The sequence below is a fragment of the Gigantopelta aegis genome, chromosome 10 (assembly GCF_016097555.1).
Source record: "Gigantopelta aegis isolate Gae_Host chromosome 10, Gae_host_genome, whole genome shotgun sequence".
Classification (NCBI taxonomy): Eukaryota; Metazoa; Mollusca; class Gastropoda; order Neomphalida; family Peltospiridae; genus Gigantopelta; species Gigantopelta aegis.
Window position 1 is genome coordinate 5,220,657 of NC_054708.1, and position 7,745 is coordinate 5,228,401.

Here is a 7,745-nt window from a genome sequence, read left to right on the forward strand (position 1 = left end):
TCGAAACGAGAAGCGTTCCAGCGTTCAATCTGGTTCCAATGGCCGCATTACAAATCCAAGTAGAAAACTCGTCATTCGCTGATCAAAAACAAACGAACTGAAGTGACCCCCAAGTCACGAGCACACGAATATGCATTTTACGCTTGCACGTTGTGCATCAAGCACTCGATTTTAACTTAACCACCGCACCGTCATCTACTCTAGGCGCGTCTGCAAGCTCCAGGACTGGGAATCGCAGCGGTTTTGTTATTGTTTGTTATTGTTATTCCATGACTTTTTTTTTGTTTTTTGAGTTTGCGAGAGGGGGCGGACCGCGGTTGCCTTCAGTGGGGGTCGCTCTTCGTTGTGGCGGTTAGATCGTTTTAGAATTAGAGAAACTCAACTTTTTTGCACATGTTTTGGGGGTGGTTTGTCCACAGTTAGGTGTTTTGGATTGACATAGTAGCGTTTTTTTGCTCTAGGTGCTGCTTTGGGCTGGTCTCCAGGATGGGGTGTGTCACTTTTGTTGTTGGATCTATTTCTTTGCCTACTGTTTTGGAATTCTTTATCTTATCTATATTCCCGGTTTGTGGATTCATTTTAGTCTGATTATTGGCCCCATTGCTTCTAGTGTTGTTTCTTCTCCTTTGATGTAGGTCGTCCCGTTTGTCAGTTGGGTGTGGTAGAAGGCTTGGAGGGGGTTGGTTTGTATTTTTGTTGAGTGAGTGTTGCCAGTACACGTATTGGTATGGGCTTGGGTTAATTCCGTTTTATGATGACTTGCCTTATTCCTTTGGATGTTATCAGTTTTGTTTGGTTAGTTTAGCTTTTTTATGGCTTTTGCCAGGGGTGGCCAGGGCATCGAATTTGTTACGCGTGGTTACATCTGGGTGGATATCATGGCTGTCCATCTCATCGTCCTGGTCGTCCTGGTCGCTGTCTGAGAATAGGTTGGCCTCTTGGCTAAGATTGAGGGATCCTAGACGTTTTACAGCGCTCCTAGGAGTCGCGGGGGTTGGGCGAAGGGTGGATTTTTGGGCCAGATTGCGCGCCAGCTCGTTTGATTTGTGGTTTGGGTTGAGGCTAACAAATTCGCCCAGACTGTGTACAAGTGTACACAGATGGATCGAAGGACCCCGCCACTGGTAATACAGGTATGGCTTTTGTTGTTAAAATAAATAAGAATATAAAACCGATAGCCATTAGGGCCAGGCTTACTGATAATATTTCGGTTTACACATCTGAACTTATAGCCATACTTTATGGGTTAATGTGGATTCAAAATGATAATTTAAAAAGAAATGGCCCTGGTGGATATGTGCTTTTCACCGATAGTCTAAGTTCGCTTCAGGCTATCCTGGGATGTGGGGGTGTTAGACCCGAACTAGTAAATAAAATTTTCAAATGTTATAATAGTATTATCACCAGTGGAACTAGGGTTAGACTTGAATGGGTGCCGGCACATGTCGGCATACCAGGTAACGAACTTGCTGACACGAACGCCAGAAATAGCCTGCGTGATAAAAAAGTAGGGATCGAAATCAAATATAACTTTAAAGAATTTAATTCTGTATTAGAGCCGCACCTTGGTAAACTATGGCAGTCCGAATGGGACCACCATACCAGGGTGTGGCATGCATATATTAAGCCGAAGGCAGCGGGACCCGGCCCAATATCCTTCAACATTAAGGCCACCAAAATAATTTCGAGACTTAGAATGGGAGTATGTTATGGCCTTAATGGTAATAAATTCAAAATAAAAAAATCTCCCACCCCTAATTGTCTGGTGTGTAATAAAGTAGAGGACGTAAAACACTTTCTGCTTGAATGCACCAGACATAGTTCAAAACGTAAGAATTTAGAAAGTTTTTTTAAAAGATGTAATCTAGTGCTCAACGGTCGAAATTTATTAAACCCCCCGATTGAGCACAAGAAGGAAATTGATAGGCTCCTGATGGCCTTCGTGCTTGGAACTAACGTATCAATATAAATAATATATAAGTAGATATGTTCTTTTTTTTTCAAAATAGATATTGGTCTCAGATGGCTGTTTTGGGGCCGATTGCTCCTATTCTCCCCCCCCCCCCCCCCCCCCTCTTCTTTTTTTGGAATATATATTAAATTTTTGGGATATTTTAATATCTTCTATAAATATTTTGAATAAATAAACACATTATAGCTCTCTGTCCTATCGTGCCTGGCGTGCTTTTGGACATAGTTATTTAATATAATAATAGTAAATTGTATAAACTACCGGCTCTTAATTATATAATATGAATTATATTAATTTTAAATTAATTTTAATGATAAGTATAATTTTTAGCTATGAAGGTAGGTGGGTTTTTTTTTCCTTCCTTTTGATTTTAAGTAAGAATGTGGGGTGTGAATGGGAGTATGGTAGGTCAGCTTGGGTGTAGTGGTGAGGTGTCTAACCTGGCAGTTGGACATCTCTATACTGTTCACCGGCTACATTATATTTATTTATATGTAAAAATTTTAAAAAAGTATTGGTATTGTTTTTCTTTGGATTTTAATTTATTTGTATAAATGTTTACAAGCGTGCTCTGTATTTTAATATTTTGATATATTATTTTATTATATATTTTTAATTATTATTGAATAAAGTATGAGAGGGAGACAGATGTGCTCCCTCTCTAATTAAATGGGACTTTGCAGTACCCATGCCGTCTGGCGATCCTTGGTATTATTGCCCTGGACCGCTCTTCGGTTTTTATAGATTAAAGGGTGATGGCGTCTGTGAATGACATAACTTTTAGATTCTCGAGGATTGCAGAGAGGCGCCCGGAACTAAGTGATCACCGGGGGTGCGTTTCCGCTCCGGCGAGGGGACAGACGAAGACTCCATTTCCGTCGTCCGGACATGATTCTGTCACTCTGAAAGTGACATTCACTCTACTAATGGATATTTTAACAAAACTAAAGATAAGAGTATATAGATATAATAAATAAATTTAAACTAACTTTATGAGGGCCGTGCTGGTGGAGGGCATTGTGGTTGGGACGATGGGGGGTGGGGTGGGGGTGGGGGATGGGGGGCGGGAGACCACCGGAGGGTAGGAGGTAGGCGTAGGCGGTTTGGCTGTAGGAGAGTTAAGGTTTGTCCGGGGGGCTCCGGCCCCCCCTCCCCTGGGCCTCGGCCCCCTCCTGCCTGCCACACTTGGATTACCAATACCGGCATGACACCTCTCTCAAATGATACACTTTTCCGTGTGGCGGTTAAGTTATGGATGAACCATACCCCTAATTCCCCTAGGGCTAAATAATAAGATATAGATTAGAGGTGTTCAAGTTTTGATTGCCCGGCAAAAAATGTGGCTAAATTGTTAGGAATAGGTATTTTATGTTAGAAAAAGGCACAAACAAATTGTTAATGTCCCCTAAAATATTTTTTGGAGTAAAGTTCAAAATTGCCCCTATATTTCTGTCCCGGACCACTCCTGCTGGCTATCCAGAGGAGGGGCCCGTGACAGACATGCTTGAAACCCTAGTGGTATAGGAGCATGTAAATATATATTGGATTGGACTATTTGTTGTAGCTTATCAGCGTTTTTGATAATTATCCGTTTGTAAGTAATTAAGTACCTAAGTTTAACAAGCGAGATGAACTAACAAGTATAGTACAGCAAAGGGAGATGAGTGTGTTAAATCATAATTATCAATTTTCTAGAAAATTTTTTTTTAATTAATTTACACAATATTACTGAAAAAAATAAATATATATACTACAAGGATACAATAGTAGGGGAAAAAAAGAGTGTGGAACGTGTTAATACATAGTTAACCAATTCCTGGAAAAAAAAAAAAAAAAAGTACACAAAAAAAAACGTTGGTGAGTCCTAACGGACTCTGAAAATAGTCTTCAAGTTTTGTCTAAGAAACTATACTTACCTTATTCTTTAGTCCCAGTAACGTATATCTCTTAGGTTTTTAACCATCCTTTTTTCTATGTGTTGTATCGCTCTCTGTGATTATCGGTGATTATCGCTGAACGATGATCGGTGATGTTTTCGGCTGACAAGCATGTGTTCTTTTATATGCACCATCCCACGGACATGATAGCACATACCACGGCCTTTGATGTACCAGTGGTGGTCCACTTGCATGTAAGCACGAATCATTTGGTTGTTAGATTGATTGATAATATCGCGATATGAATTAAAATTAATTCTGTCTTGTTGGACTAGAAAATAAAACAAACATTAAAAGGACATTCCTGAGTTGTAAGATGTTTCCGACTAATAAAATATTTCTACGATTAAACTGGATTTTGTCTTCAAATAATTTCGTACGTACGAAAATATAATATTTTAGGAAATAAAATGAAATTTAACCTAATACAAATATTAAAACGATCAGAAACACGTTTAATATGCAACCACTAATATTTTATGCAGAAAAATATATTTGATATGTAATTACAATAGTTAAAAAGTCTGTGTTAGTCGATAACATCTTAAAACTCAGGAATGTCCTTTTAAAAACAACTTCGTATTCATTATATGTCATAATTTTGACGAAACATTGTTTGTTTTGAATACAGACTGTACAAAATGCTATCTTCCATCTTTTTTCTTTCTTTCTTTTTAAAGAATTTTTTTTCTTACATTCTTTTTGTAATACTAATAGACGGAAAACGTGAAAGCGACACAGAGACAATTCATATTTTACAGACAGATGTTTAAAACAAAACGTGTAAACCTTTTTTTAGGTTAATTCAATGAGAAAAGTCGTTTTGTGTGTATCGAGACTCGTATCGTGTGCAGAAATGTATTATCGATTAATCGTTATATCTGTAATAATAATGCCTCGCAGAATATGAATACCATATATAGCAAATACGCAACTGATAGCAATATCCTATTTGTTCAAGATTCAAATCAATCAAACAAGGACCAACATGACTTGAATAATTATGACATGTCATCAGCAATCCATACAAGCTAAACGTGTGTTTTATGTCCCAACCACTTCAGCACCGCTGCCACTTGGTCACAGCTAAACATAAAGTTTGTTTCGCTTAACAATACCACTAGAGCAGTCTTACTCTATTAATCATCAGCTATTGGATGTCAAACAGAAACTAGCTAAGTGTATTCATTAGTAGCAAGAGACTTTTTTATATGTAACATTCCACATACATGACAGCACATACCACGGTATTTGATATACTGGCTGGAACGAGAAATAGCCCAAATGGGCCCACCGAGGGGAATTGATCTAGTTTGCCACTTACATTTCGAAATCGACGGCTCCTTAACTTGTCAGGTAAAGCCGAGGACGGTTAAAGAAATATGTATATTTGTATAGCTTCAACACTCTACTATAAGTCCTCTGATTACCAATATGATATCGCAGTCTATGAGAATTATGTTGAATAAACAAATGAAGTCTGTCCCGAATCTAATAACTGGCAGAGCTTAATTTAAACGTAGTGACACGATTTCATAATTATATACACCTGAGGCTATATTTTCAGTAATTACCATTTATACGTTTGTGGTAATAATATTATATGGTATTTACTATTAGCAAGACTATTGCGTTACACTGACTAGGGTACTACCTAAGGCAGATCTCTGATCGAGAGTATCTATTTTCGTTTTCACAGTTTCAATTTTGATCGCCTAGTTACATTCGCCAGGTCAAAGACATTTCACTTCATGTCTGAAACTGGCAGCTTATTTTTTATAATTTGCTTTAAGTGTAAAAGTGATAGTATTTATATTCATTGTGTATGTTCATTGAAACGCTGCGTGTAGCAGTTTTAGCCACACCTTACTGTTGTCGTCCATGAGATTTGGTTTGGTGGTATATTATTTACAGGTCTTTTGTACGTCACCCTTTTCAGTAATACGCTTTGTTCTTCATTGCTGGCATACGTGTCATAATCACATTGCATTTCAGTGAAATGTACCCACCTGGCAGCGTGTTATCCTGGCATGTGTGAACGAAACCCCTGGAGAACATCTGTCACGTGCACCTGTGAGAACGGATTTGGGGGATCTAAATGTATCAACAGTAAGTGGCTTCTATTACCACCATCAGCAGCAGCAGCATTAGTATTACTAGAACTAGTAGTAGTACGAGCAGTGGTAGTAGAAGTAACACATATAGTGGTAGTCGTAGCGATAGTATTAGTACTAATAGTAGTAGTAATAGTAGTAGTAGTAGTAGTAGTAGTAGTAGTAGTTGTTGTAGATGTAGTTGTTATGTAGTTGCTGTTGTTGTAGTAGTAGCAGCAGCAGTAGTATTGTAGTAGTAGTAATAGTAGTAATAGTAGTGGTAGTGGTAGTGGTAGTAGTAGTAGTGGTAGTGGTAGTGGTAGTGGTAGTGGTAGTGGTAGTGGTAGTAGTAGTAGTAGTAGTAGTAGTAGTAGTAGTAGTAGTAGTAGTAGTAGTAGTAGCAGCAGCAATAGTAGTGGAGAGTGTGCTGTGAGTAAGCACTATCCATCTTGAATTTCAAATCGCCAGCGTTTTAATGTCATATGTAATGCATTTTAATGAATATATATGATTACAATTAATTTTCAATATGTGCAGACGTTTAAATTGGAAGAGAAACAAAACATTGATCATTCCAATACAGGGGTCGAAATTTGGTTGACGTTCCTGCGGGTATTCGGTCCGGTAAGCTACAAACTCTGCCGGCCCGAATCAAAACTTGCCGGACCAAATATGACTGATTCAAACTGAAAACGTAAGTTAGTTACTGGTCCGACGGAACGACAGGCAAAAAATATCTCGTCCCTTGAAGATGTTGACCGACGAAACAACAGTCCTGACGAAAATATTTCGACCGCTGCAATAAAGAAAATGTATTGCGCTAGGCCTGTCATGTCTCTTGGCATTCTGACAACCAACAATAAAATATGAATGACTAATACTACGTATGTGTGTTTAAATATATACATGTATATTTTTCAGTGAAGCCTGAATTAAAACCCGATATTAACACAATCCGGGCAAGGATGTCATTCTGGATGAGAGGAATAGCTCACCCGAGTGAAAAATACGCCCTCTACGTGGACTCGACCAACAGAAAAGACACTGATTTCATGTGGACCAATCAGATCAAGTTTAACTGGCTCAACGTGACAGCTGTCAGTCAATATATGGGGGACGATCCCCCGCATAAACCACCTTGGATCAAAGAAGCTAAATTCGGCATAACGGAAGCAGAAGTTAATATTTTTCTAATTAAGGAGTCCTTTCTAAGTATGTTTTCACAATATCTGTTTTACTAGTCCCCTACCGGACCAACTATAGGTTTCAACTTCGTCCTTCTGTCTGTCTGTCTGTCTGTCAGTTCGTCCGATTTTCCCAAAATAGTTTTCCGGATGTTTTTGTCACAATGTCTTGTGATATTGAACTGAACGTTTGTGTATAGCTTTATCATGTAATTTTACAAATCAAGCTTACATTTCATGGCGAATTACCCATTTTTGACAGAGTTATGGTCCTTGAACTTAGGATATATGAAATGTTTTTTCCAGACTTTGTTTCCAATGCCTAAAGATACCGAGATGGAATTTTGTATAATGCTTTATCATATCCTGTTGCAGATCAAGTTTATTTTTCATGGCGATTTACCCATTTTGGACAGTTATGGCCCTTGAATTTATGAAATACGATAATATGTTGGCCCGGTAGGGGACATGTATTGCGTTAGCAGTACTCTCAGAATGCTTGTTTGAAAATGAAAATTAAACGAAGTCAAAGGCGAATTTCGTAAACATATTTTCATAA